The sequence below is a fragment of the Corvus kubaryi genome, unplaced genomic scaffold, assembly GCF_017639235.1.
Source record: "Corvus kubaryi isolate FWS band 111438036 unplaced genomic scaffold, C.kubaryi_AGA036_p1.0 49316, whole genome shotgun sequence".
Classification (NCBI taxonomy): domain Eukaryota; kingdom Metazoa; phylum Chordata; class Aves; order Passeriformes; family Corvidae; genus Corvus; species Corvus kubaryi.
In genome coordinates, this window is record NW_024581348.1 from 1 (window position 1) to 8,038 (window position 8,038).

Genomic DNA, 8,038 nt, shown 5'->3' on the forward strand with positions numbered 1-8,038 from the left:
AGGGGTTCAGCCTCTTTAAACACTCTTTAAACACTCTTTAAACACTCCCAGTCTTTCCAGGCTCCTACTCATCCTCCAGGGGTTTTGTTAACTCTTCTTTGTGTCTCGTGGGCACAAACCCCACAAGGTGAAGCTGTGCCAGCTCAGAGCTTTGATTCCTCATTGCTGGGACCTTTATCAGGCAGCAGATCCAGTCATTGAACTGCTGAACTACAGCAAAATCTGGAGGGTATTTTGTGCAGCACCCAAAATTTATGTTCCACTTAGCAGCAGAAAGCCAAAATATTCTGTATAATCTGATTAACAACCAGGTTCCTGCTCGTGCCTCACCTCATTCTGAGCAGGGTGTTCCAGCTGCTCAGCAGAGCAGAGCTGATGCTATTCAGAAAAGCCAAATTGGTCACTTGGCTCTGTTTTTGTGCCACCCCGGTCCCAGGACCTTTGCAACCTTTGATGGGATTAACACAAGTGAAAGAAAACACAGCAGCTCTGATTCACCGGTGGTGTCTGGCAGGTTAAACTTCAAATTTAACCTCTCTCCCCTGGGACTGTGTGAGAGTTAAACAACAAGGCATGGCTAAGAGCTAAATAACAGTGAAATAACAATACCTCTGTAAGAGTTAAATAGCAATGCATGGGTAAGAGACAAACAGCAATACCTCTGTAAGAGTTAAATAACAATACATGTGTAAGAGATAAATAGCAATTCCTGGGTAAGAATTAAATAACCATAAACGGGTAAGAATTAAACAGCAGTGCACGGATAAGAGTGAAATAACAATACCTCAGCACTGAGAAATCAGGTTTTTGTGCCAGTTTAGCTCTTACTGACCCAAGTTCCCCCTCTGTAATCCCTCCACATCTCCCTTCAGAGGAGGGGCACAGCCCGGGGCTGCAAGCACCAAGGCCTTTTGCTCTAGAACAAGTTGAAAACCCTGCAGACTCCCATCAGAAACAGCACTGATGTGACTTTTGTGCTTCGTATTCTCCTTATTTACACCCAGCAGACTCTCATCGTTTAGTTCCAGAGGCTCCCCTGCTCCCCAGACCTCGGGGGCTCCACCCAGGAGCAGAGAGAGCACAAAAATTGCTGTGTTTGTCTGGTTCCAAGCCCAAAGCAAACGTCAAACAGGCACAGGGGTTCAAGGAGCTCATCTCCTCGCTCTGCTCCAGCTCTTCGCTTCCCTCTGGCTCTCTCAGCAGCAGGAGCAGCCTGGATCCTCCACTCCTCCATCTATTTCGGGTGTTCTGTGACATCTAATGCTGTTGCACAACAGCTGCTCTGCTGCAAGTGTCAACCTGGGCTATTTTTAGCTTTATTACAGTGAAAGGAAGCTTAAAGGAGGCAACTGTCTTCATTACAGTCTCAAGAGCAATTCCCAGCCATCAGCCACTGTCTACATCAATTCTTTTATTAATTTGAGTGCAGCACTCGGGCCAGGGAACGTGTGCCTGCGCTCTCAGCTGCACACTGGCCTCAGCCTAGAGCCATTTAATTACCTCCTTTAATGAGCAATAAGGCTCTTAAGAGCAACAATTTCCTTCTGCTGATCATTTCTGGGGCTCCCAGACAGAAAATGCTCTCATTTTAACTGGGCTGGGAGGATAAGAGCTGTGGATCATGCAAGAAGTTTCAGGCAACTTTAATGGGCAGGATGTTTTTAATGCAGATCCTGCTGCACTTTGCAGGCTTAATTGCACAAGAAATGTGCATAACCAAACTCACAGCCTGTCACTGTGGAAAACTTTGAATTAAGGATGGCTGACCCCAGCAGAGCATGTGAAAAAAGGACATCTCAAATATTGATGGGGGGGAAAAGCGTGGAGATGGAGTTTGGGACAGCAGCAGCAAAATCTCCCCAAAGCACAGCTCGGTCTTGGCATCAGCTCCTTCCTGGGTGGATTTAGGGACAGGTAGCTCTGAAAAACCCCATCAAAAATAGCCTTACAGGGCTGCAATAAAGCACTTCTCATCTCTCAGGTCTGGAGCTTTTGGGTTCTGTGGTTTCATTTTTTGATTGCCTGTTCTTCAGGGAGAATCCCCGCCCTGACCTGTTTGATATCCTGAGTGATGAGTGAAGCCCCCAGGCACACAAACCCCCTAAAGCCTCCATGGGGATGATCCAGCCTCTCCCAGATCCCAGAGCCGCCTTTCCCAAGCAAATCAATCCCCAGCAGTGAATGCAGGAGGGAAGGGTTGGGTTGGATGCTGCAGGATTTCACCCCCCAGGTCACCTTTAGGCACTAACTAAAAAATAATAGTAAAAAAAAACCCCGACTTGCTAGAGGAGATTTTACCCAAAACCAGAAGGGCCAGGATGTAAAATGCTGCTGGAAATTGTTTTTAAGAGAAATTTGGCAAAGGAAAAATCCCAAACCTGGACAAGCCTTCAGAGGATTCTTGTCAGGAGGAAATTATCCAAGACTATTTAAAATTATACAATATCTGCTTGCTTTTAAATGGTAATGGTCCCAGGAATGGCTGATCTTATACACTGCCTGGAAAATGCTTTTGATGTAACAAGACAAGAAAGGTTTCAAGATGTTACTGCAAAATTCATGAGTGTTTTTGAGGCACAGGCAAAAATAAGAGCCAATTTAAAAATACACTGGTTTTCTTAGCAAGAAAACAGTTTCTGGCATGGAGCTGCAGTGAAAACTCTCCCTCCATGAGGAAGAACACAGAAACCCAGAAAAATCAGAGCTCAGAATGCTCACACTGGGATTTATCTCTGCTCTGGAGCTAAGAAACCACAAAACATGGGCTCAATGAGGTTTCTAGGCCACGCTCCCATCTGTACAAACGCTGCTTAAAAAAGGAGTTTGTGCTGCTCCTCTGCAGCAGGGGAACCCCCAGCTCCTGCTGAGCACTGCACACACCTCCAGCAAAAAATGTAGGGAACAGGAGCCACTGAAGGAGCACCTGGGGGACTGAATTTCCTCGGCAAAGCCCTGAAATCCCAAAGCTGAGCATGGGGGTACAAACTCAGAGCTGCTGTCAAAGGAAGGAAGTCCCACTCTGCTTCCAAAAAAAGACTTTAAGAGACAAAATAATTGCAGGGCTTGGCTTGGGACTTTCTACCTTTTGCAGGAAAGGCCATGGGAAAATGCACGTGGCACTGAAGGGAGTGAAAAATTCACGCTCAGCTGCCAGGAGTTCATCAGGAGCCACTGGAGCAAACGCTGCTGCATTTGTTGCCCTGTGTTTTCATTTGGTGTTCCCAGCAACGACAGCGCTGCGTGTCAGAGCCAGTGGGCCATGAAAAACACAAATAGTGAGAGGGAAAAGCAGAATGTGTTCCCCCAGCGGAGCTGCTGAGGGAAGGGAGACGAGGGATGGGGTGAGAAGGGACGAGATTCAATCCCTGATGTCCCCGAGCAGCCCCGTCTGTGCCTTTTCATGTCCCACCCCAAAAGCTGCTGTCCACGCAGGACCCACAAAGTTCCTCAGCACTGAGCCAGAAAAGGGAGACAAAGGTTCAGGATGTGACCAAGGTCACGCAGGAATTTGGTGTCAGAGCAAGGGACTGGAGTAAAGGTCCCAAATCAGCCCATTCCCCATCATACCTGCAATCCTCTCCTGGCTGCTCCTCTCCCCAGCAGTGAATTAACCCCACAAACCTGCCCAAACCTCTGCAGCACCCCCTCAGCTCCTTCCCCTTCTCTCCAATCTGTTAAAACTCCATTCTGCCCCTTTGAGCCTCCTGCCCAGAGCCTGTGAGAAGAGCAAAAACCCCCAAAAACAACAGCGTTTCCTCCTTTCAAAGGAACATTCCGGAGGCAGCCGAGAATCGGTGTGGCAGGGCTGGGAATTGTGCGTGGCAGGGGAGGGTGCCAGCCCTGCCTGCCCAAAAATCCACCCCACGCCTCGCTCAGAGCCCCCGGGCTCCTTCCACTCCGTGGGACCCACCAAATCCTTGGGAGCCGCTGGAAGCTCCAGCTGCTGGAGCTGTGGTCGTGGATGGATTCCCAGCTGCAGTGCCAGGAGCACCTCGGGATGCTCAGGGTGGGGGGGAGCAGAGCGCTGCCTGGGCAGGGATTGCCATCTGCTGGCACCCAGGGGAAGCCCGGAGCCCTGCCCGGGCCCCAGAGCCAGGGGAATCCATGGAATCATCGGCATCTTGGAGCTGGAAGTGCTCGTCAAGGATCCCAGAGGATCGTCACAGCCACAGCCCCCCGAACCTGAGGGAGAAATTCTTTCCTGGGAGGGGACTGATCACTGGGAGTGCTGCCCAGGCAGGCTGGGGAGTCCTCATCCCTGGGAATATTCCAGAGCCAGCTGGACACACTCTTGAGTGACCCTGCTCCAGCAGGGAGGGAGGATGAGGTGACCTCCGGTGGTCCCTTCCAACCGGAGCCGTTCTGTGGTCATCCAGCCCAAAGTGCTGGGGTGGCAGAGTGACCTCCAGCCCCTCCCTGGACAGCACTTCCAGGGATCCTGTCGAGTGCTGAGCCCAGCTTGAGCCCAGCCTGCTCTGCCATCCTCACACATGGTCTGTGATGTTATTATTATTATTATTATTATCATCATCATCATCATTATTATTATTGTTGTTTACCTGTGCCCAGCACCTGCCCAGCACCTGTCAGGGCTGCCCAGTAATTAACAAATTACAGACACCCAAGGTCTGTAATTGCAGCAGATGCAGAGCAGAGCAAGGCCAGGAGGAGCTGAGCACTGCAAAGCCTCCCAGCCACAGCTGGGTTCAGGTTTCTCCCAATTCCTGTCACTCCGAGTGCCATGGAAATGCTGGAGCTGCTCCTCGCTGTCCCCTGGGCCAGGTGGGATCTCTCCAGCTGCAGCTCCCTCCCCTCCAGAGGCTGATAAAAGCAAATTCCCAGGACCTGGGATGTCTCTTCTTCCTTCTGATTCCTCCAGCATCGATCCCATCCATGAAAACAGAGGGAGAGACATCCAGCAATTTTCTGTTTCCATCAGCGCATCCCCAAGCAGTGGGGGAGAGCCTGGGAGAGCTGGATTCTGGTTCACAGCGGGGGAAACTGAGGCCCTGAGGGACACACATCATTCAGCTGCTCAGGGTGCGTTTTGGGGCTGCTCCCAGCTGATGTTTGACCACCAAATCCAAATCCCCTCATTCCCCACTGCTCTGAGCCTGTCTGGGCTCCCCTCCCGGCAAACCAGGAGGGCAGGGAACAGCTCCTGTGCCCGGAGCTGTCCCTGACCCTTGGTTCCAAGCAGCCCCGGGATGCTCGCCCTGTGAGGAGTTGCCATGGAGACCCTCTGGCCATGAGCAGGGCCACGGACGGGCAGTGGGAATGGCCGTCATTAATTTAAGGCATTAAGGACAATTAGCGTTTATTAGCCAGGTTCATTGAGATCGGCACAAAGCAAACAAAGCAGATCCTTGCCCCATAAAACAATGGGATCTGTTCTTCACGGTGCAGATAATGTTCAGGGAGTGGTCCTCGGGAAAAATAAACTGTATTAACCACCAGGCACAAACAGCAAATGTCGTTCTGCAGCAGCAGGATTTATCTCCTGTTCATCTGAAATAAGAACCACGACCTGTTAATCCATTTCGTCCAGAGCAGGCCTTTCTGAGGGCTCGGGGGCTGAGGAGGGAGGGAGGGAGGGAGCTGCAGATAAAATGCTCTGGTTCGTGGCCGTGAGCGAAGATCGCCACAGTCAGGGTTGATAAAGTGTTCCCCAAGAGCAGGAAATCCATCTGGCCTTTTATCAGCCATCAGCAACCATCAGAGGCGAGGCTGCGGAGGTGCCCTCCAGCTCAGGGAGTCCTTAAGACACCGAGTCTGAGGCAGCACTACATAAATTCTGCTTTTGCATCTCTAAATATTCATCATGCAGTGCCACAGGCAGGCGGGGGGATCCAGGACAGGAGTTCTAAGCTCTGCCTATTCCTGCCCTGTTTTAAGCTGAGTTTAACAGCAGCATTTCCTTGCAGGAGCTGTGGTGATGGAGTTCGTGTCGTGCTCACTTTTGGGGGTCACTTTTTGGTGGCTCCCTGGCCTTCCCAAACCTCACTGGGGATGTTTCCCCCACTGGGGAGATCTCCCCACCCCTGTGATGCCACCAAAGCAGCAATCCAAGGGTCCAGCCCCACCCTGAGATGGTCTAAACTGGAATTTAATTAGGTCACTCGCCGGCTACATTAAGCACAGATGTCCACATTCAGGAGATTACAGATTTATTGGGCATTGATTAAATGAAAGAAAAAAATCAAATCAGAGTCACAGCTGAGTGCATGTGCCAGCTCTCCCTGAGGGCAGCTGAAGCAGGCTATAATTAATATTACACAGTCCTGACAGGCAAGATAAAAGTTCTGGCCAGGCCAGGGTGTAATTTAGGATCTATTTATTCTCCAGCAGAATTTATTAACTCGAGCAAACCCAACGCAGGCAGATTTGTGGCTGATTTCCCTGCTAAGGGTGTCAGGAGCTCTCTGCACGTGCTGCTCTTCCTCCTTAAACACGGCCAAAAGCTCCACCACCAGCACAGCACCAGCTGAAATCCAGGGAGAACTTCCCATGGATGGACCCCATCCCTCCCTGGGGAGCCACAGCTGCCCCTCCCGAGCAGCAAATCTGCTGCAATAAATGCTTTACACAGCCCTGGCATCAGTGCCTGCTCCGAGCACTGCCAGGGACAGGGAATTCTGGCTCCAGTTAAATCCATGGCTAAAGTCCCACAGAGCCCAGCGAGCCAGAATTCCAGGCTGCTTCCCACAGCCCTGTGCTGCAGCACGTGTGGCTCTGCCCAGAGCCAGCTCTGCTCTCCTGGAGCTCCATCCACCATGGATATCCCTGCAGGGAGCAGGGATGGATGACCAGGAATGGCTGGGCATGGCTGTGCAGGCAGAAGGCAGCGAGTTCCTGTTGCAGCATCCAGCTCTCCTGCACATTTGCGACAGATATTTATTCTTATTCTTACTCTTATTATTCTTATTCTTATTCTTATTCTTGTTCTTATTCTTATTCTTGTTCTTATTCTTGTTCTTATTCTTGTTTTCTTATTCTTACTCTTCTTCTGTGCCGTTTGATCAGCCCCTGGCATCCCAGCCGCTCTGGGTCCTGCTTCAGGTGCCACCTGCTTTTAAACAAACAGTGGTGCCCATCCCTCAGGATTCCTGGCTTCCATCTGGTCAGGACTCTCTCCTGAAGGAAGGTGGGTGCAGGAGCAGTGCTGTGCCTCTGGGTTAGTCTGTGCCTGGGGAGTTTAGCCCCCAGTTCCATGTGCTGATAACCATTTACAATTCCCCTTTGTGGGCGTCTCTGCGCGTTCCGAGCTCTTTACCACCATTAGCTAATTAACAGCGCTCGACCCTTTGTTCAGAGCATCTTTAGATGGGGTCAGCCCTCCAGCATGAAACTGGGGGAAGCTCTGAGAGCAGCTTTTCCTCAGTTATTTATGTCCATGTGTTCCCACCTCCTCCTCACGCTGGGAGAGCAAGAGGAAAGGTGAAAACCGGGTTCAGGTAGAGCTGAGGTGAGCCCACAACTGCCTTTGATGTTTTTGTCTGGGCTCCATGCTCACTGAGGAACTTTCTTTTAGAGCAAATCAACACCTTTGTGATGTAAAAAAAGATAAATCTCCCAAACAATTGCTCTTTAAGCTGTTCTAAGGGACAGGAGCTGTTCAGTGGGAATTTGGGATAACTCCCACCTCACACGTGCTGACTCAGCCCTTCCCTGCATTAGGAGAGAGGTCGGAGCTCATAAAAAACTGTTTACATTCAAGCAGCACCTTCCTCACACTCCTCCTCTCCCACTCACCACAAGAAATTTATCAGCAGGGGGGTTTTGTGTTCTGCACGCAGGGAAAGCCCCACTCCCCTCCCGAGGATGCTCAGCCCGGCCCTGGATCCGAGGTGACATCTCAGAGCCAGAGCACCTGGCAGGAGATGCCCTCAGCCTGCCCGGGACTGCAGAAAGCCTGGAGGGAGGAAATGCTGGATTTGCTGGGAGCTGGCCTTAGAAACCTGGGAATCCAAGGAAATCCGGCAGGCACTGGAGTGGGACCGTGTTTGAAAGCGCTTTATCCCACCCTCCAGGCCTTGTT